The sequence below is a fragment of the Ranitomeya variabilis genome, chromosome 1 (assembly GCF_051348905.1).
Source record: "Ranitomeya variabilis isolate aRanVar5 chromosome 1, aRanVar5.hap1, whole genome shotgun sequence".
Lineage (NCBI taxonomy): Eukaryota > Metazoa > Chordata > Amphibia > Anura > Dendrobatidae > Ranitomeya > Ranitomeya variabilis.
The window spans coordinates 1,066,064,735-1,066,087,239 of record NC_135232.1 but is presented as its reverse complement, the minus strand read 5'-3'; the positions used below and the strand labels follow the sequence as shown (position 1 = coordinate 1,066,087,239).

Genomic DNA, 22,505 nt, shown 5'->3' with positions numbered 1-22,505 from the left:
CCCCCCCCCCCCCCGGCCGCCCGCCTTCCTGACTGCCCGCCCGCCTCCCTGCCTGCCTCGCTGCCTCCTGGAAGATGTCATACTCACCCTACTCCAGCGATGCCTGGTCTCCGCGCTGGCAGCTCATCCTGTGTGAGCGGTCACGTGGTAGCACTCATTAAGGTGATGAATATGGACGCATATTCATGACCTTAATGAGCGGTACCACGTGACCGCTCATGCAGGAAGAAGGTGCTGCGCCGGGACAGAGATGGAGGGATGTTCGGTGCGGTGTGGGAAAGGTGAGTATGACAGCCGGGGAGGACAGGGGGAGGATGAAGGAGGACAGGGAGCCGAGCCATGCAAGATGGGAGTGGAGAGCTGAGCCATGCATACAGGAGGGGAGGGGAGATGAGCCATGCATACAGTATGGGAGGGGGTGAGATGAGCCATGCATGCAGGATGGGAGGGGGGTGAGATGAGCCATGCATACAGGATGGGAGGCCGGGGTGAGATGAGCCATGCATACAGGTTGGGAGGGGGGTGAGATGAGCCATGCATACAGGATGGGAGGGGGGTGAGATGAGCCATGCATACAGGATGGGAGGGGGGGTGAGATGAGCCATGCATACAGGATGGGAGGAGGGGGGTGAGATGAGCCATGCATACAGGATGGGTGGGGGTGTGTGAGATGAGCCATGCATACAGGATGGGAGGGGGGTGAGATGAGCCATGCATACAGGATGGGAGGGGGGAGATGAGCCATGCATACAGGATGGGAGGAGGGGGGGTGAGATGAGCAACGCATACAGGATGGGAGGGGGGAGAGATGAGCCATACATACCAGATGGGAGGGGGGGAGATGAGCCATGCATACAAGATGGGAGGGGGGGAGATGAGCCATGCATACAAGATGGGAGGGGGGGAGATGAGCCATGCATACAGGATGGGAGGGGGTGAGATGAGCCATGCATACAGGATGGGAGGGGGGAGATGAGCCATGCATACAGGATGGGAGGGGGACATTATACAGTATGGAGCATCATGTGTGGCCATTATACAGTATGGAGCATCATGTGGGGTCATTATACAGTATTGAGCATCATGCGGGGTCATCATACAGTATGGAGCGTCATGTGTGGCCATTATACAGTATAGAGCACTGTGTTGCCATTATACAGTATTGAGCATCATGTGTGGCCATTATACAGTATAGAGCACTGTGTGACCATTATACAGTATGGAGCACCATGTGTGGCTATTATACAGTATAGAGCACTGTGTGGTCATTATACAGTATGGAGCACTGTGTGGTCATTATACAGTATGGAGCACTGTGTGGTCATTATACAGTATGGTGCACTGTGTGGCCATTATACAGTATGGAGCATCATGTGTGACCATTATACAGCATTGAGCATCATGTGTGGCCATTATACAGTATAGAGCACTGTGTGGCCATTATACAGTATGGAGCATCATGTGTGGCCATTATACAGTATAGAGAACTGTGTGGCCATTATACAGTATGGAGCATCATGTGTGGCCATTATACAGTATAGAGCACTGTGCGGCCATTATACAGTATTGAGCATCATGTGGGGCCATTATACAGTATGGAGCACTGTGTGGCCATTATACAGTATAGAGCACTTTGTGGCCATTATACTGTATGCAGCATCATGTGGGGCCATTATACAGTATTGAGCATCATGTGGGGTCTTTATACAGTATGGAGCACTGTGTGGCCATATTTTTTTGTTTATAATTATTGTTTATGAAACAGTGTGATCAGCAGTACTTTCTTCAAAAGGGAGGTGTGATACCGCATTTGCCAGATCGCGGCAAGTGCCGCAAATGTACGCAAATCCCATAGGGAATGAATGAGGCCGTAAGTGAATGTTGCCGTAAGTGATCCGTTACGCGGCAGATGCGGAAAAACTGCCGGCTCTGCTGCAAAAGGCTACTTTCACATCAGCGATTTTTGACAAAGTCACTGCCGATAGTGTCATACTCGCCAAAGGGGGAGGCAGCACTAAAAGTGCTTAGGGAAGCAGAAACTCTAAATACGGCCCTGAGTTTATCCATAATATTAGAAAGGTGCCAACAATTTTGTGTGGCACATTTTGGGGTTTTGTGTGAAATGGTGCACAATTTTTTTCAGTTTTTTCTTGTGTTATATATATATGTATATATATATATATATATATATATATATATATATATATATATATATATACACACTTTTACAAATAGCTGCAAAAAAGAAAGTATACTAATACACATAGGTAATAGTAAGTCTGTAAACATGTTATTACTTACATATAATGTCCCTCTGGCAGAAGCATTCTTCCATCTTCAGCAGCTCCATCCTGGGGGTCTTCAGTCCATCCATCAGTACTACTGGCCAGATCTCCATCTGTCACCAGTAATGTATTCTGCCTCTTCACTACCTCTGATAGCTGCTGGGAATAGCCTACAAGCAGTCAGTGAATCTGACACTTCTCCTCCTTCCTTCTGAGAAGTTGTGACATGACAGCTGTCAGACCCATGTTAACATCGGCCATCACATCAACCTCCTCTCCCCCCCTGTAGCCACTTACCACCCCTTGTACTGAGGGGTTTTACTGAGGAACGGCTGCACTGGCCACTCAGGCAGTATTCACACTGCAGCTCCTGCTTCTGAATGGTCCAGTGCAGTGGTTTTCCAGTAAAGACCCTTCAGTACAAGCAGTGGAGGTAGCTACAGGGGGCAGGGGGATTAGTGTGATTACTCATGCAAACATCAGTCAGTCAGTTCAGTTGTAAGAACTGCTCGGAGGCTGTTCCGGTCAGTAGTCAGAGGCAGTGAGGAGGCAGGAGACAGGATTGGCTGAGATCAGCCATACTTACTAGGCCTGTCATCCTGCCTGTGCCTGAACGCTGAGAAGTCGGGGGCTTGTCCAGGAATCCCGCTCTCTGCAGAGTCCACAGTGCACTGTGGTCACTCCTCTGTTTATACTGCGCTGGCAGTTTTTCACGCATGCGCAGTACAAACTTTGGCAAAATTTTAAAAAATAACGGACGGTGCTTTTTTCTGCTGGACGCTACTCCGTAATTATACGGTTGGTTGGCAACCCTGATGTGATGTGGGCATTAACTGAGTGTAGTAGGAGTCACTCTCCATTACACTGGTGAGGGGGTGGCGTGGCATTGTTCTCTCTCCACCCCCACTCTGCCGGCGGGTGAGTGCGGGCCACAGCATCCTCAGCAGTATAAACAATTAGAAACCAACACATATGCCACGTAAAATACATATTAGATCATTTTTTTTAAACTTGGCCGCATCCACCATTCTAAGCCTTTTCATTTCCAGTATTTACTTCCTATATTCATTTCTCTTTATCTTGTTCCTAATTAAAACAAAAAGAGGAACCGATGGCATCAGAGGGCAGAGCTTTATATCTGGCTAGTGTCACATAAACTGTAAATGTCTCAATATTGTCCCCACCAAAAACATTTATGAACGATATTGTCTCCTAAGAGCCATCTGCTGTTAAAAGTCATCCAATACCATGGAAAGAACATACAGGATAGAATCCGATTAGACTGATATAGTCTTACACTCCAGCGTAAACCTGGTGGAAATCCATCTGTATTGTTCTTGTTACTAACTCCGCATGCTGCAAAACCATAGATTAGCTCCACTGAACACATAGAATACAAGTTTAATTTGAATCTGTCACAGAGTTTTTGCTACCCTATCTAAGATCACTGTGATGTAGGGGCAGATACCTTGTTTCCTGTAATGGGTCACCTACTAAGCTGCTTGCTGCACCTTTGATAGAATCACAGTTTTATCTGCTGCAGATCTATCAGTTCTCTGAATGCTGAGCTCTATATAACCCCACCCACACCACTCATTAGCAGCTTTTTGCGCGCACTGTGCATAGGCAGAAAACAGCCAATTACTAGTGAAGGAGGGGTTACACAGAACTCATGAATAAGGTGAGCTATATGGCAGCAGGTTTACTAGTGATAATCTCCTGCTGATATTTATGAAAACGACATCAAGCAGTCCAGTAAATGGCACAACGCGGGATTCAGGGTCTTTGTCTCTACATTATGCTGCCTTCAGATTAGGCAAAAACCTGGTGACAGATTCCCTTCTAGCTGCAGCTTTCTACTAATATTTGTCTTCAAAATCCACTTTGTGCAAATCTTGTCTGTGGAACAGAGCATCTACTATATAATTGTGTAAGGGGTACTTCCGTCTTTCTGTCGGCAACTTCCGTCACGGAAATCCCGCGTCGCTGATTAGTCTCGCCAGCTGCCTGTCCTGGCTGCCGCAACCAATCAGCGACGGGCACACGAGAATTAGTCCCTCCCTACTCCCGTCCAGTCAGTGCCCGGCGCCCGCTCCATACTCCTCTCCAGTCAGCGCTGACAAAGGGTTAATGACAGCGTTAACAGACCGTGTTATGCCGCAGGTAACGCACTCCGTTAGCGCTGCTATTAACCCTGTGTGACCAACTTTTTACTATTGATGCTGCGCATCGACAGAGCTTCCCTGGACGACGGAGGGTGAGTATAGAACTATTTTTTATTTTAATTATTTTTTTAAACAGGGATATGGTGCCCACACTGCTAAATACTACGTGGGCTGTGTTATATACTGCGTGGGCTGCGTTATATACTACATGGCTGCTATATACTAAGTGGGCAATCTTATATACTGCGTGGGCAGTGTTATATACTACGTGGGCTGCGTTATATACTACATGGCTGCTATATACTACATGGGCAGTGTTATATACTATGTGGGCAATGTTATATACTATGTGGGCAATGTTATATACTGTTGGGCTGTGTTATATACTGCGTGGGCTGTGTTATATACTGCGTGGGCTGTGTTATATACTGCGTGGGCTGTGTTATATACTGTTTGGGCAGTGTTATATACTACGTGGGCTGTGTTATATACTGCGTGGCTGCTATATACTACGTGGGCAGTGTTATATACTGCGTCGCCACTGTTATATACTATGTGGCCTGTATTAACGCATCGGGTATTCTACAATATGTCGTGGCCTGTGCTAAATACTATGTGGTTGCTATATACATACATACATACATATTCTAGAATACCTGATATGTTAGAATCGGGCCACCATCTAGTTACTGAATAATCGTGTAGGTTGAAAGTGAGCTGTAAAAACAAGAGCAGTTGGATCCCATGGGTAAAACTGAAAGTAAATGGGTTAGAAAGGCATCCCATGTTACAGATCAGATGTGGCACCAGCGAGTTCTATGCTTACAGTACATCCCATCTAATAACCTAATGAAAGACACAAATACAAGGAAATATATTCAATGCAAAACAGCCACTGAATGATGGCCCATACTCACTGTACTCACCGAGGTCTGACACTGCCATGATTACAGCACGGCTGACCGGTGGCATTGTGTTGTGCAGCAGAGACGTGAGATGTGAGTGATACCGCAGCTCTGGCAGAACAGGAAGCACAGGCTCTTGTGTACACAGCACTGTACAAGGCGAGATCATTGGCTCGCTGCATATTAATGGAGAGTTTCAGAATTTGTAAGAAACTAATATGTTCAATGATAGAATTCGATCACATATTAAACTTATGCAACTTCTGCACAAGGACAAACAAAAGTTTTAGGCTATGTTCACACGTTGCGGTTTTTTTTCTGCAGGCAAAACCTGCTACCAAAAAGCAGATGTTTTTGCTACCATTTGTCGTCTCTTGTGCATGCTGATAAAAGTTTAGTGCCCCCCAAAAAAATCATGATGCAACTTCTTTAAGGTTTTTCTACCAAAAACACAGTAAAATTTGATACCTGCATTTTTTGCTGCGTTTTTGCACTTACCCCTATGGTTGAAAAAACGCTGAAAGAAGTGATATGATGGAGTTTCCAAAAAACACAGTTCTCCAAGTCAAGACAGGAAAATAAAACCAATGTGCGTGCAAGGGATTTCTGAAATCTCATAGACTGGTACTGCAAAACGCAGCTTAAAATATGCATTAAAAAAAGCAGCAAAAACGCCACATGTTGATTGGCTGCAGGAAGATATTGGTGAGGGACCCCAGCAGCAGTATGGAGCAGACGAAGGGGAACGATAGGTAACAATATTCTTATTTTATTTTTGCATGCCATGGGTCATTTTTAATATTTTTCAGTACTGTTCAACCCCATGGAGAATCTTCCCAAGATAATTTAAAGGGACTCTGTCCCCTAAATTTGGCGGGCTATGTAAATGCCCTGTGTACGGTCCGATGGGCAGTATTTCTTCTTTTTTCCTCCATCCCAACCTTCCCCTCTGTCCGCAATATTTTCCGGAATTGGAGTATGTGTCCTCCATAGTTTGCGTGTGTGCAATGCAATCTTGTCTCGTGCATGCGCAGTATGCTTTGCCCATCTGCGGGCAAAGCCGAAAAGCATTATTGCGTATGCGCCGGCGCACTATGTTCCGGAAGTATTTCTCTGTGTTCTGAAGCTCATCAAGAGAATGCCAAGAGTGTGCAAAGCAGTCATCAAAGCAAAAGGTGGCTACTTTGAAGAACCTAGAATATAAGACATATTTTCAGTTCTTTCACACTTTTTTGTTAAGTACGGTACATAATTCCACATGTGTTAATTCATAGTTTTGATGCCTTCAGTGTGAATTTACAATTATCATAGTCATGAAAATATAGAAAAATCTTTAAATGAGAAGGTGTGTTCAAACTTTTGGGCTGTACTGTATATATACTCGTATATATATATATATATATATATATATATATATATATATATATATATATATATATATATATATAAAGATTAGATGGATAGATAAAAAGCCTGCAATTCAGCAGCCGCAAACAGTAAAATCACACCGACACACCATCAACCGACAGAACAGAATAGATAGATTACATACAGTATATACATATAGAATAGATATAAAGATGTCAGTGACATACATAATTAGTACAGTGCGTTATTTTTCAGAAAAAAATGTTGTAGGCTCCCGTGTAATTTTCCAAACCATCAGAGGGAAAGCCGACAGCTGGGGGCTGATGTTTATAGCCTGGGAAGGGGGGTAATACCATGGAAATTTTCAGGCTATTAATATCAGCTCACAGATGCATACTTAGCCTTTACTGGTTATTAAAATAGGAGACCCACAAAATAATAATGTAGGGTTCCCTTATAATTAATAAGCAGCAAAGGCTAGGTAGACGTTGCAGGCTGATGTTAATAGCCTAGGAAGGGGCCATGGATATTGGCCCCCCAGGCTAAAAACATCAGATCCAAGCAGCCCCAGAAAAGGTGCAACTATAGAATGCACCATTTCTGGCACTTAGCCTTGCACTTCCCACTTGTCCTGGTGCGGTGGCAAGTGGGATGATAGTTGGGGGGGTTGATGTCACCTTTGTATTGTCAAGTGACAGCAAGCCCAGAAGTTTGTAAAGGAGAGGCGTCATTATTAATACACCCTTACTAAAGTCCTTTAATTGAAATAATGACACAGACTCCTTTAATTAATCTTAATTAAACCATACTCACGTCAACGCTCATTCCAGTGAAGCCATTGTCCCCTGTAAGAGAATTAAAATAATACACAACCATATTACTCACCTGTCTGAGGAGAAGATAACAATCCATTTGTCCCACGATGGGTCTAGCTCAGCTACATCTATATGGCAAGCTGCATAGTTGCGTCATGCAACTATACAGTCTGCCATCCAGCAGAGACATTGAGCAGCCTGTGCTACCGCTGTTGAGTGTCTCGCGGTGAACTCCTATGACCTGTCTGACATCACCGACAGCATGAGAAAGTTCTTGCACTCGCAGTGCAGTCAAAAAGGTCCTAAGAGTTCACAGCCAATGAACTCAATTCACCTAACTGATGTCAGCGTAAGCGTCGTTAGAACTTTTCCCACTGCGCGAGTGCTGACATTAGTTAGGTAAAGTGAGTCAGTCAGGTCATACGAGTTCACCACGAGACACTGAGCAGTGGTAGAACAGGCTAATCCCATTTGAAGGATAGGATATAGGCTGGATATCAATGATTCGGGCATGTTTATTGCCTGGAACACTGAAAATGTTGCGATTGGCTGTTCAGAATTGAACAGCCAATAACAGCAATTATAGTTGTGGATGGGCAGCAGGCATTTTAATGCGATCGGCAGGCATCTTAATATGATCACGGTGACTGTGATCATGGTGCGTCAATAAAAATATGACCTATCCATACATCCAAGGTCAGTAAGTACCTAACAAGCTGGACGTATGGATACATCCAAGGTCATGAAGGTGTTACAATTTTATAACTTTCGGTTGTACAAAAAAATAACCTTTATTTATTGAACTTGGAAAAGTATTAACAATTGATTTTACCCTTCCACTAGTCTTAATCGCTAAGATGAGACGACTGAGCTAATGTTCTTTTGCCAGTTAACATAACAGCTATTGTAGATGGCTCAAATTTCTCATACGATTCTTTGACCCTACAAGGGTCTTTTTTTTTTAGTCAGAAATTAATTTACTAGTTAACGAATATTTCTAGTGTCAGGATTCTTCCACATACTTCTTCGTTACTCAATTCTTGCAGTTCTTGAATATTTCTGTTTAACAGGGCTGAGCACTGTCTAAGGCCTCCTTCAAATGCCAGTGACTCCAGTTCGTGAGGTGACCGTTTTCACACGTACTGGAGACACACACAGACCCATTGAAATCAATGTCTCTGCACATGTCAGTGTGTTTCCAATGTCCTGCACACGTGCACACAGGTGACGTATGGATCCCATCTGTGTGTGATATGTACCGGAGCCTGGGAAAAAGCAGTTTGCGGTGTTCCTAGGCATTAGATGCTGAATCCTACTATCATCGTCGCCTGGTCTCCTTGCAATCAGCAGACCAGGCGAGTCTGATGACAATTGTAGTCAGCGACCCCCGTCTGTGTCTAGAGCTAACTACAACTGCCATCATTGTCGCCTGGTATCCCTGTGATCAGCCTGAGGTCCTTTAAACCCCTATAGCTGGACATCTAGCTCATAGCCCAATGCTGTACAAATGCCTTCTGATGCATTAGGCTTGGCATGTGATGTCTAAGTTCACTTGCAGTACAGAATGGATCAATCATGGAGCCAGTGATACCTCCAAATTTATCCAAAGTTTCCGAAGAGATGTTTTTCAACATGACAGCACCAGGGAAACAGACCACATGCCTGGCTATCATAGCCTGCAGCATCTCCAGACTTGACTTCCATCGAGCACATTTGTGTCATCACTGGTGGGTAAATCTTGATGATTTGACTAAGTGAATTCAATAAACATACGGATGAATGACCTCGGGGAGATCAAAACATCCAACTCCGCGGAGACACCATCACGTGTTTCTCAATGCAGTGATCTCCGCGGTGTTAGATGTTTTGATCTCCCCGAGGTCATTCATCCTTATGTTTATAGTCTTTTCACTAGGCACTGCTCCTAATAGCCAGTTTCCTACTCCACACTGATGAGGGGCAAATACCCCGAAACAGCCGTCTGTGGATGGATACCATGTTTTGGCATAGGTGGTTTTCCTTTATTGGATGCTGCCCTTCCTGTGGTTGTTCCTTCCCGGTGAAAGACCTGGCTATTCATTGCTTGCATTGAGAAACACGTGATGGTGTCTCCATGGCTTTTCTACATGTAAGTGAATTCAATGTCACAGAACATTACTCAGACAACCATGAACAACCTGATTGATAACACACCGATACATGTAAGGGCAGGTATTTCTAAGCATGGTGCCCATACTCAATACAGGATAAATTAAGATAATTTGAAAATGCTGTCTCATTTGCAAATAGTCAACATGTTTATCGATCCTGTGATTTCCGTAATTCCAAGACTTTCTCTTCCTGCTGTTGCAATATCAATATTGAGGAGTATATGATTATACAGAACTCAAAATCTCTACATTTTCTGTTCACAAGGCTATAGAACTAAAGTTCTGGCTGCTTGCAATGCCCAACAGGTGGAATCATCTTGAAGGTGGCTTGTCATATACTCTAAGATCGGCTTCACATGTCCATGAAACATACACCATGCTTGGATAGGAATACTCGGCCCGAGAGACGGGTCTCCTGACCTGTGTCAACTGCCTTACGAGGCAATTCGCTCAGGTTTTAAGACCTGGTTGGGCCGGATGTTCTGATCCAAGATGGTCTGGGTTTCATGAAAGCGACCTCATAATACATCATTATTACATAAGTTCCTATGATTCCCGGAGTGTAAGGGTACTGTCACACAGTGGCACTTTTGTCGCTACGACGGCACGATCCGTGACATTCCAGCGATATCCATACGATATCGCTGTGTCTGACACGCAGCAGCGATCAGGGATCCTGCTGAGAATCGTACGTCGTAGCAGATCGTTTGGAACTTTCTTTCGTCGCTGGATCTCCCGCTGTCATCGTTGGATCGGTGTGTGTGACACCGATCCAACGATGCGTTCGCTTGTAACCAGGGTAAACATCGGGTTACTAAGCGCAGGGCCGCGCTTAGTAACCCGATGTTTACCCTGGTTACCATCGTAAAAGTAAAAAAAACAAACAGTACATACTCACATTCCGGTGTCCGTCAGGTCCCTTGCAGTCTGCTTCCCGCACTGACTGACTGCCGGCCGGAAAGTAAGAGCAGAGCACAGCGGTGACGTCACCGCTGTGATCTGCTTTCACTTTACGGCCGGGAGTCAGTCAGAGCGGGAAGCAGACTGCAAGGGACCTGACGGACACCGGAATGTGAGTATGTACTGTTTGTTTTTTTTACTTTTACGATGGTAACCAGGGTAAACATCGGGTTACTAAGCACGGCCCTGCGCTTAGTAACCCGATGTTTACCCTGGTTACCCGGGGCCTTCGGCATCGTTGGTCGCTGGAGAGCGGTCTGTGTGACAGCTCTCCAGCGACCACACAACGACTTTCCAACGATCACGGCCAGGTCGTATCGCTGGTCGTGATCGTTGGAAAGTTGCAGAGTGTGACAGTACCCTAAGTCACAACAGCTAGTAGGTTATCTTGTTAATTTAATGGCTCTAATGACAGAGAGCAAACATACGTACTTCGTACTTCAGAAAGGCTTACAGTGGGTCCGTGATACGAATCTATACCACACCGATGTACATATAGTGTATAATATAGCCTTAGTATTACATAATTTTTATAGTGATGAGCTTCCTTACGGCATATTTGCATTATTAATAACCTTATAAAGAAACATCCCATTTCAGCTAATATAAAAGAAAACCGGTTCTACAAGTCCAGGTAATTATCGTATGAGCCAGGAACTGAGAATATCTGTTCCTTTATTTAAAGAATCTGAGAAGGTAATACGACCATAACATTCTTAGACTATTTCACTACATGGCTCAGTATCACAGAAATAAAATTGAGCGACAGAGGGTATGAAGGGTATGACTGACCAATTACTACGCTCAACCTCTCAAAATGGCCGGTCCTTCCTCCCCGCAGTCAGTGCCCGCTCCATAATCCCCTCCAGTCAGCACTCACACAGGGTTAATGGCAGCGGTAACAGACCGCGTTATGCCACGGGTAACGCACTCCGTTACTGCTGCTATTAACCCTGTGTGACCAACTTTTTACTATTGATGCTGCCTATGCGGCATCAATAGTTAAAAGATCTAATGTTAAAAATAATTAAAAATCGTTATATACTCACTGTCCGTCGGCCCCTCGGATCCAGAAACGGCCTTTCCCGCACCTCGCGACGCTCCGGTGACCGCTCCATGCATAGCGGTCTTGCGAGATGATGAAGTTGCGGTCTCGCGAGACCGCTATGTCATCATCTCGCAAGACCGCAATGTACTCTTGGGACCGGAGCGCGCGAGGAGCGTCGGTAACCGCTTCGCCTGGATCCGGGGCCAACGAGAGGTGAGTACATAACTATTTTTTATTTTAATTCTTTTTTTTAACAGGGATATGATGCCCACATTGCTATATACTGCATGGGCTGTGCAATATACTACGTGGCTGTGCAATATACTAACTGGGCTGTGCTATATACTGCGTGGGCTGTGCTATATACTGCGTGGGCTGTGCAATATACTACGTGGGCTGTGTTATACACTACATGGGCTGTGCAATATAATATGTGGGCTGTGCAATATACTACGTGGGCTTTGCAATATAATACGTGGGCTGTGCAATATACTACGTGTGCTGTGCAATGTACAACGTGGGCTGTGCAATATACTACATGGGCTGTGCAAAATACTGCGTGGGCTGTGCTATATACTACGTGGGCTGCGCAATATACTACGTGGGCTGTGATATACACTACGTGGCCTGTGTTATACACTACGTGGCCTGTGTTATACACTACGTGGCCTGTGTTATACACTAAGTGGGCTGTGTTATACATTACGTGGGCTGTGTTACTCACTACGTGGCCTGTGTTATATACTGCGTGCATGGGCTGTTATATACTACGTGAGCTGTGTTATGCTACATGGGCTGTTATAAACTACGTGGCTGTGTTATATGCTATGTGGGCTGTTATACACTCCATGGGCTGTGCTATTTACTACGTGGCTGTGCTATATACTCTGTGGGCTGTGTTATATACTACGTGACTGTGCTATATACTCCGTGAGCTGTGCTATATACTCCATGGGCTGTGCTATATACTACGTGGGCTGTGCTATATACTACGTGGCTGTGCTAATTACTACGTGGGCTGTTATATACTACATGGCCGGCCGTGAACAATCAGCGACAGGCGTAGTCCGGGATTTGAACCACGCTTCGCTAATTGGTCGCAGTTGGCCAAATCCTGTGTATTCAATGTGTTATTCTAAAATCTTCATAAATAAACTACATACTACATACATATTCTAGAATACCCGATGCGTTAGAATCGGGCCACCATCTAGTTATGTAATAAATATCTAAATGGATCTTGGCAGAAAACAGGTTCCCCACCCCTGCTCTAAAGTAACTAGTTAAGAATGTACCCTGGTGCCTAGCAGTGCCTCTTCTCTATTTCTGTAAAAACTATATCAAACAAGAATATTAAAGTGGAAGAAAACTATGGAAGAATTAAATTAACCCTTACTATATAATAATGAATTTGGATAATTGATCATTGAACTAGTAAAGATCTCTGTGGCATACCCCCAAATTCTTAATTTCTCTTTTTAAATTTTGGAATTCTACTGGAATTTTGAAATACAGATTTATGGGGTTAAACTGCTGGAACCATGCCTGTATAGGAAGCGCGCCCAGATGATAGTTTTGTTATTATATCTTCACAGCTGGAACAAGGAAGCCTGGTAGAGTGTTATGTAATGGTGATTACAAAGGGTGGACAGGAACACGTGCACAATGATTTTTAGGATATATTCCCATAAACTGAATACAAAGCTAATTTTCAGCTACGGAAAAGACTGCGGGAAAAAAAAAATCTTCTGTGTATTACAGTAGTAATGTTGTGAAGGAGACTGAGCAGCACTGCATTATTGAAATCCGTAACAAGTCAATTTATGCTGCCGATTTTACCTTGGATTTCACCATTTGCAGTGTAGCCAGGAAAATGTAAAGAAACACAACAGAATGTGTGAAAAAAATCCACTGCAAATATTGCACTGTGGGAGGTCCAGATTAGAAAGGTTCTGTAGGAAACTGTAAAAACTATGGATAAAAAATGTATGTAAAAATGTACATCTCAACAAGGCCTAAAGTGGGTCTTAGTAATGATATCTCTCCTCACATCAGCTCGTGCATATTCTACAGTGAGTGAGTTATTATCCTTATTACAGAAGCTGATCCATTATACACTTAGTACAACGATACACTATATAATCTGCTAGTGCAGCTCAGTTTCTGCCTCCGGTTCTGGACGCAAGCAATAAGGAAGAGAAAGTGATTCCAGCCGTGTGCCAGCCCCATCATTGCACCTCCGGTGGAAATACATCAGCTACAGGCACAAATATCTTACAGATGACGTGTATACAAGTAATAATAATAACCTCCAGTGACAGTGACAGTACCACAGGACTAGAGACAGGTCTTCCCATCCATATTGCAGCAGAGTATAAGAGTAGTATAACAGTTTACACCACAGCGGTCATGCTGCCACAGACAGCACCGAGCCCAGTGATTGGCTGCAGCAGTCTTATCAATACTCAGGACATCATTGCGGAAACCATGTCGGCAAACACCAGGAGGCGGAGAGGAGGGATTGGAGAGCAGGGGGTAAGTAATGGAGATTTTGTTATTTTTACACAATGGATGTCTATTGAATTTAGCATCCTCCAGTCCCATACTACCGTGTCACCCCACCCTCTCTCTGTTGATGTCCCTAAAGACTCTCTCTTGGGGCCAATACTCTTCTCCATCTGTAGCTTTTAGATACAGATTGGGATGATTGTGGTAAATTTCTGCGTTGCTGAATCACCAGAATTCCAGAATTATTATTAGATGCGCCCTCTGCTGGATGAACTCATATGAACTCGAGCGTGGGAAAATATTCTGAAAAGTTCCACACTCGCTCTATATTGGGGCCGGCTGTCAGCGAGGGCCCGTGGTGTGGTGACAGCCAACACTGTGTATACTCAGAGCGGTGACTGACGCCAGCGCCGCCGTGTGACTAAAACCCAAACGCTGCCGGGTGGAATAAAGTTAATTTTCTCTCCTAGTATTTGGCTAAGTCCCGGCGCCAGGCACAATAGTAAGAATATTACCCCTCAGATTATTATAAGCATGTACCATAGATAAATCACACAAATAACCCACAGAAAAAAAAATGTTGAGAAGACTAAAAAACAAGCCTTTGAACCCAGCGTTTTTATTGCCACGAGAGCAAGTTTTGCCTGCTAAAACCAATGTTGTGAAAAAACGTGTGGGCAACTGTCCAAGCAATATGCGTGCACTTTCATGAAAACTCCTGCCGCTGTGCATTGTAAGACACTGCTGAACTGCATATTTTCTTTATATTTTTGTGCCTTTTTCTTTGTAGGATTCTGTAGGGAGTCAGAAGAGACACATGTAGAAATGTAGCTGAGTTCTTAAAGGCAATCTGTCATCAGATTCTCCCATTATAAAGTACATCCGCCATCTTTACCGCCTGATTTACAGTATTCTAGGAAGATGTTTGAGTCTCCATCCCCCTCTGCATAGCCCGAAAAATAGCTTTTATTATCCCTCCAATACAGCGCGGTCCGGTCTGATGGACTTCTCTGATCTTGATCCAGGGCCTCATCTTTTCTTACGATCGCCATCCTCCTTCCCTGCTTCACGTGGAGGACTCTTCCGTCATTATCACAGTGTCCCCCATCGTGGCAGCACCCTGCTCTCGCCCCCTGCGCATGCGTATTTCTCTGCAGCGTTTCAGGGAGCACCACCTGCCAGGTGATTCCCAGTTCTCAGTTTAGCTGGATCTTCCGATACAGTAAGGGTATGTGTCCACGTTCAGGATTGCATCAGGATTTGGTCAGGATTTTCCATCAGTATTTGTAAGCCAAAACCAGGAGTGGGTGATAAATGCAGAAGTGGTGCATATGTTTCTGTTATACTTTTCCTCTAATTGTTCCACTCCTGGTTTTGGCTTACAAATACTGATGTAAAATCCTGACCAAATCCTGATGCAATCCCGAACGTGGACACATACCCTTAGCCATTCTGCAATTGAAGTCTCTCTCCCACTGGCGAAGGATCTGCAAAGTTCCTGTGCACAGGGCGTCTCTCTCTCTCCTTGATTGGGCAGCGGTTTCAGGGCCACCCACTGCCTTATCTGAGCGAGTTCTCAATCCTCTTGCTGAAGTCGTACTCATTCACCACGGGATCATCCCAGGGGGTACATTCTTTGAGTGCCGTCTGAATCTGTTCCTGCGTAGCCGCCATCGTCCTGGCGGAAGGTCGGAACTCAGGGATTTCTTCAGCCTCCAGTTCTTCATCCCATTTGGGTCCAGGTCACGCGTGTGTCACTCTGGACAAAGCATCTGCATGTGTGTTCTCAGCTCCTTTCCGGTAAGCAATCTTATAGCGGAATTTAGCCATCCGGGCTACCCACCGCTGCTCCAGGGCCCCCAGTTTTGCATTCTCCATGTGAGCTAAAGGGTATGGCCCACACTAACGCCGGCAGTTCCTGCTTAAAAGAACTGTAATTGTCCAGGTTTCGTTCACAGTCGTGGAGAGACTGGCTTGCGTAGGCGATTACTCCCTTCCGTCCTGTATTTGGAGCAGCACAGCTCCTAGCCCATGTAGACTTCCATCAGTGTGGAGAATAAACGGTTTGGAGAAGTCTGTATATGCCAATACAGGTGTCTAGGTTAACGCCATCTTCAAAGCTCGAAACACCTCCTCTTGACGGTCTCCCCATGAAATGGTTCTGTTATTTGCACCCGACGGTACTCTTTTCAGCAATTCCAGTAAAGGGTTGACAATGCAGGTGAAATTTTTCACAAATCGCCGGTAGTATCCGGTGAGTCCCAGGAAAGTCCAAACATCTTTTACAGTCTAAGGGGTGTTTTTTTTTCTTTTTTTCGTGATGGTCCCGCCCCTTCCGCGGACACATGTCCCAGGTATTCAATTTGGGTGCGAAAAAGATGGCACTTGTGAGGCTTCACCTTCAAGCGATGTTTCTGTGGACGACTCAATACTTGTTCCAGTCTCTGAAGATGTTCCTCAAAAGTGGCTGCATAAACAATAATGTCGTCCAGATAGATGAGGGTGGCTTTGAAGTTTTAGTCTCCTAGCCATCTTTCCATCAATCGTTGAAAGGTCCCGGGGGCATTGGCTAGGCCAAACAGCATCCGGTTATATTTAAACAACCCCATAGGCAATATGAAGGCTGTCTTTGCTCGGTCTTGCTCGGATATAGGGACTTACCAATATCCGCTGGCCAAATCCAATGCCGTGAAGTATTTCACATTTCCCAGAGCGGACAATGATTCCTCAATTCGGGGTAGGGGATACGAATCCCTCACGGTACAGGCGTTCAACTTACGATAGAGCAGAAACGATGCAGAAATGCAGAGTCCCGTCTTGTTTCCGCACAAGTACAATGGGAGCTGCCCATGGGCTTTGGTTTTCTGTAATTACTCCACTCTGTTACATTTGTTAAATAAATAACTCAAGGCAAGGGATATGCAAAACTACACATGTGTGAAGATGGAAAAAATGTGCACATATACCCAAAACAATGGACATAATACCAGACAAATCGGAAATTCATATATAAAACATAAAGAACAAAAACCGAACTGATGTCCATAAAATGATTAATTTTATTGAATATTAGTAACAAAAAATAACACTACATAAATTGGTAGGGGACGAGAAAGAAACCAAAAAAGTATGGCACAAAAAGGATACAGCAGCATAAAATACACAGTCTAAAATATAACAGTACTATGTGAATAAATAAATAAATAAATAAATAGATATATATATATCACATAGTCGAAGACTGAAAAATGTGGATGTAAGTTTGTTTACTCCTTAGCATACAATACCCCAAAATTAATAATAAATAAATATGTATATATGTGAGAAAAGTGCAGACACTAGTGCAAAGATAAATAAAGTGCACAAGTGCAAAAAATATGATGAGGTAAGCTGCTCGGGTCACAATTAACTGCAGGAGACTGCCATCTAGTGTCTAGGCACTAATCCAATACAAGCTCAAATTGCTCCCCTTAAATAGTTAATATGTTTACAAGTGTAACAATCCTAATAGGAGGAAGCAAAGAGTGGAGCAAGGGAAAGCGCCCAGGGCAAGTTTGTACCTGCAATGCTGCTGTATCCAGGATGTGCCAGTCCCCGACGCGCGTTTCGGCGCTAGCCTTCGTCCCCTGAATATATACATATTTATTTATTATTAATTTTGGGGTATTGTATGCTAAGGAGTAAACAAACTTACATCCACATTTTTCAGTCTTCGACTATGTGATATATATATATCTATTTATTTATTTATTTATTTATTCACATAGTACTGTTATATTTTAGACTGTGTATTTTATGCTGCTGTATCCTTTTTGTGCCATACTTTTTTGGTTTCTTTCTCGTCCCCTACCAATTTATGTAGTGTTATTTTTTGTTACTAATATTCAATAAAATTAATCATTTTATGGACATCAGTTCGGTTTTTGTTTATATCTGTTACATTTGTGTAACATTCACTTAAGGAAAGAAATATATTTAGGCTATGTGCACACTTTCAGGATTTTTAGCTTTTTTTTAGCTTCTTTTCGGCCGTTTTCCGCCAAAAAAAGCGCTAAAAAAACGCTTACATAAGCACCCCATCATTTTTAATGCATTCCGCAGAACAGAACAAAGTCGACTAATCACTTATTTTGCACAAGGAAGTTCGTAAAAAATAAAACCAATTTTTCACCTGTTGTTGATTCATTCACTCTGCCTTCCAAAGATCGCAGTAAGGCTCGACGCACATTTATTCTGCGCTGAGCACTTACACTGGGGTTTTTGTGTAAATCTCTGAAATGTTTGATTCAGATGAAACCTATGGCGGGAGATTCCATATAATGAGGCAGACGGAGGCATTGTCGATGCCGTGTGGCCTATGATCAAGTGGTATCCGTCTTTTTAGGTATGCATAAAAGTGCAGTTGGCCAGTTTTGTGTGCCCCTCCTAAATGGAGGACACCAGTGAACAGAGGCCAGACGGAGTCCAGAGTAACTCTTCTACCTCATTATAGTGAATGGATCCCTCGGGGGTTTCATCTGAATCACGTCACTCAGAGATTTAGATGGAAACCCCCAAGTAAGTGGTCAGCGTAGAGTGCCGGATAAATGTGATCCCAAGTGTTTTGTAAAATGTTCCCAGTGAAAGCTTCATCTCAATACGCAAAAAAGCAAGCCCTACTCAGGTCCGTCATCTGTCACTGGAAATATAGGGGGCTTCCTTGTTACTGGTAGTATAAAGGCTCTGGAATAGCGCTATGGCTCCTCACCCGCCAAAAGAAATCCAGCAAATTCTGCACTTCCAAATGCCCCACAACCATTTTGAGCCCCACAGTGTGTCTAAACTGCATTTAGCACATATTTGGCATTTCTGTAGCGATCAGAGTCTGCCTAACTTATGGGTGCATGTCTCCAGAAGCATGTACTGGGCACTACAATAGCAGATTTGCATCTTCACTCCGCAACATCCACTGCTGCCTGTTTCTGGAAAACACCAATGGAGTCAAATCATCACTACATCTGTAAATACATTTCCAAAATGTGGTCACCTGAGGGGGGTTCTGCGCTTCTAGCAATTAGGGGCTTTGTATATGGAGTCCACAAACCGTTCTAGGAAAATCTGTGCTCCAGGAGGCAAGGAGGTAAAATGGGGTCACTTATGGGGAGTTCTGCCATTCTGGCACCTCATGGGCTCTCCCAGAATGTAGTGGCACCCACAAACCATAACAGTAAAAACCTGGGGGTTCAAGGTGTTCACCACACATCTAGATACATTGCTTCAGTGGCCTAGTTTCTAAAATGGTGTAATTTGTGGGGGGTTTCCACTATTTAGGCACATCAGGGGCTCTCCAAACATGACATGGCGTCCACTCTCAATTGCAGCCATTTTTGTGTTCAAAACGTCAAACTGTTCTTCTTTCCTCCTGAGCTCTTCCATGCGCCCAAACAGTAGTTTTCCCCCACATAAGGGGTATCTGCATACTCAGGAGAAATTGCATATTTTGGGGACCATGTTCTCCTGTTACCCTTGTAAAGAAAATTAAAAAATAGGGCTAAAGTAAAATTTTTGTGGAAAAAAAAAAAGTTAAATGCTCATGTTTTTTCTTTCACATTGCATTAATTCCTGTGAAGCACCTGAGGGGACTATAAACTTATTAAATGTGGCTTTGTGGAATTTGAGGGTTGCAGTTTTCAGAATGGTGTCACTTTTTGGTATTTTATGTCATATAGGCCCTCCAAACTCACTTCAAATGTAATTTGGTCCCTAAAAAAAATGGATCTTTTAATTTTGTTACATGTGAGAAACTATTCATTAACTATTTTGTGTGACATAACTCTGGTTTGAGGGCATAAGAATTAAAAATTTGGAAATAAACGCAAGTCATATAGAGTAAATTTTACCACTATCATGAAGTACAATATGTCACGAGAAAACAATCTCAGAATCACCGGGATCCGTTGAAGCTTTCCAGAGTTATAACCTCATAAAGAGACAGTGGTCAGATTTTAAAAATGGGGCCGGGTCATTAAGTGGTTAAGAAGATAATCAAAGATTCCAGAGTTATAACCTCATAAAGAGACAGTGGCCAGATTTAAAAAATGGGGCGGAGTCATTAAGTGGTTAAGAAGATAATCAAAGTTTGTTTGTTTTTTGTATTTAAAAAAACGCTGCTTCAAAATTAAATGAAAGCTGCATCAAATAAAGGGAAAATCTACCATAAGCTGCCCTCAGTTACATTTCTTGGAGGGGGGAGAAGGCATCAAAAAAGATCATTTCTTCCATTTCCAATCTCTTTTTGACATTAGACGTACTATCCCGTCGAGGTGGTATGGGCCCGTATGACCACCGACGGGATAGTACGTCTAACGCAATCAGCCACGCTCACGGGGGATCGCTGCCGGGTGTCAGCTGACTATCACAGCTGACATCCGGCACTATTTACCAGGAGCGGTCACAGACCGCTCCTGGCACATTAACCCCCCAAATACTGCGATCAAAAAATGTCATGTGCCCGAAAATGATACCAATAAAAATGTCAACTCGTCCCGCAAAAAACAAGACCTCACATGACTCAGGACCAAAATATGGAAAAATTATAGCTCTCAGAATGTGGTAACGCAAAAATATTTTTTGCAATAAAAAGCGTCTTTTAGTGTGTGACAGCTGCCAAACATAAAAACACGCTATAAAAACCCACTATAAATAGTAAATCAAACCCCCCATTATTACCGCCTTAGATAGGGAAAAATAATAAAATAAAAAAATGTATTTATTTCCATTTTCCCATTAGGGTTAGGGTTGGGGCTAAAGTTAGGGTTGGGGCTAGAGTTGGGGTTAGGGTTTGGATTACGTTTACAGTTGGGTTAGGGGTGTGTCAGGGTTATGGGTATGGTTAGGGTTGGGGTTAGGATTAGGGGTGTGTTCGGGTTAGGGGTGTGGTTAGGGTTGGGATTAGGGTTAGGGGTGTGTTGGGGTTAGGGTTGGGATTAGGTTTAGGGGTGGGTTAGGTGTTATGATTTTCTCAATGGCAGGGAAATCAAAATAACAACGGACTAGCTCTCGGGTGATGGGAACTAAAGTGACCGTGACCTGAACCTGACACGACACTGGAAGTAGCCGGGGAGTGTTTCCTACGATGCCCTAGACACCACGCGCCAGCCGGAGATCTAACTACCCCTATCAGAGGAATATACAGGCCTGCCTTACCTTCAGAGATGAACCCCAAAAGGAGATAGCAGCCCCCCACAGATATTGACGGTGAGTCAAGAGGAAAAGACATACGTAGGATGAACAGCAGATTTAGCACAGTGAGGTCCGCTTACTAGATAGCAGAAGTACAGGAAAGAGTCACTTCACGGTCAACTTCAAAACACTACTCAAAAACACCATCCTGAAATTACTTTAAAACTCCAGTGACAACTCATGCCACTGGAGTGGCAATTTCAGTCCACGAGAGCTTCCAGCTACAGAGAGTCACATTGCAAATAGCTGGACAAAAATAGCATAAACTAGAAACAAAATTCAACTTAGCTGAACAGAATCTTGAGGCAGGAGAATGCAACAGAATGCTACTGATACATTGTTGGCCGGCATCAGACCAGCAGCCAAGCAGCCTTAAATAGGAAACTCCCCTAATGGGTGTCAACAGGTGATCAAGGATAGAAGAAGGCAAATAAGTGGCACTACCATAAAACACCACCGGGGGAGCCCACAAACAGAATTCACAACAGTACCCCCCCCTTAAGGAGGGGGCACCGAACCCTCACCAGAACCACCAGGGCGATCTGGATGAGCACTATGAAATGCACGAACCAAATCAGGAGCATGAACATCAGATGCTGTCACCCAAGAATTATCCTCCTGACCATAGCCTTTCCACTTAACCAGATACTGAAGTTTCCGTCTGGAAACACGGGAGTCCAAGATCTTTTCCACCACATACTCCAACTCACCCTCAACCAGCACAGGAGCAGGAGGATCAGCAGACGGAACAACCGGCACCTCATACCTCCGCAACAATGACCGATGAAAAACATTATGAATAGTAAAAGATGCTGGGAGGTCCAAACGAAAGGACACAGGATTGAGAACCTCCAGAATCCTATAAGGGCCGATAAACCGAGGCTTAAACTTAGGAGACGAGACCTTCATAGGAACAAATCGAGAAGACAACCAAACCAGGTCCCCAACACAAAGACGAGGACCGACACGCCGATGACGATTAGTGAACTGTTGAGTCTTCTCCTCGACAACTTCAGATTGTCCACAACCTGTCCCCAAATCTGATGCATTCTATCAACCACAGCATCTACTCCAGGACAA

The 22,505-nt window shown here is 44.0% G+C and overlaps 2 protein-coding genes across 3 annotated transcripts in view; one reads left to right on the top strand and one right to left on the bottom strand.

Annotated features, from left to right (window-relative positions):
• LOC143793179 (toll-like receptor 1) overlaps nt 1-5,459 on the bottom strand; it is a 29,197-nt gene extending 23,738 nt beyond the window's left edge. The window contains exon 1 of one of the 2 annotated variants that reach the window (XM_077279909.1): nt 5,377-5,459. The gene's annotated coding sequence lies outside the window, so the exon portion shown is untranslated. Of the gene's footprint in view, nt 1-5,367 lie in introns of both variants that reach the window. The other variant, XM_077279910.1, reaches the window with a different exon arrangement.
• A 10,434-nt stretch (nt 5,460-15,893) lies between these two features.
• The window catches only part of FAM114A1 (family with sequence similarity 114 member A1), a 74,043-nt gene continuing 67,431 nt past the window's right edge, over nt 15,894-22,505 (top strand). The window contains exon 1 of the mRNA XM_077279905.1: nt 15,894-16,004. The gene's annotated coding sequence lies outside the window, so the exon portion shown is untranslated. The remainder of the gene's footprint in view (nt 16,005-22,505) is intronic.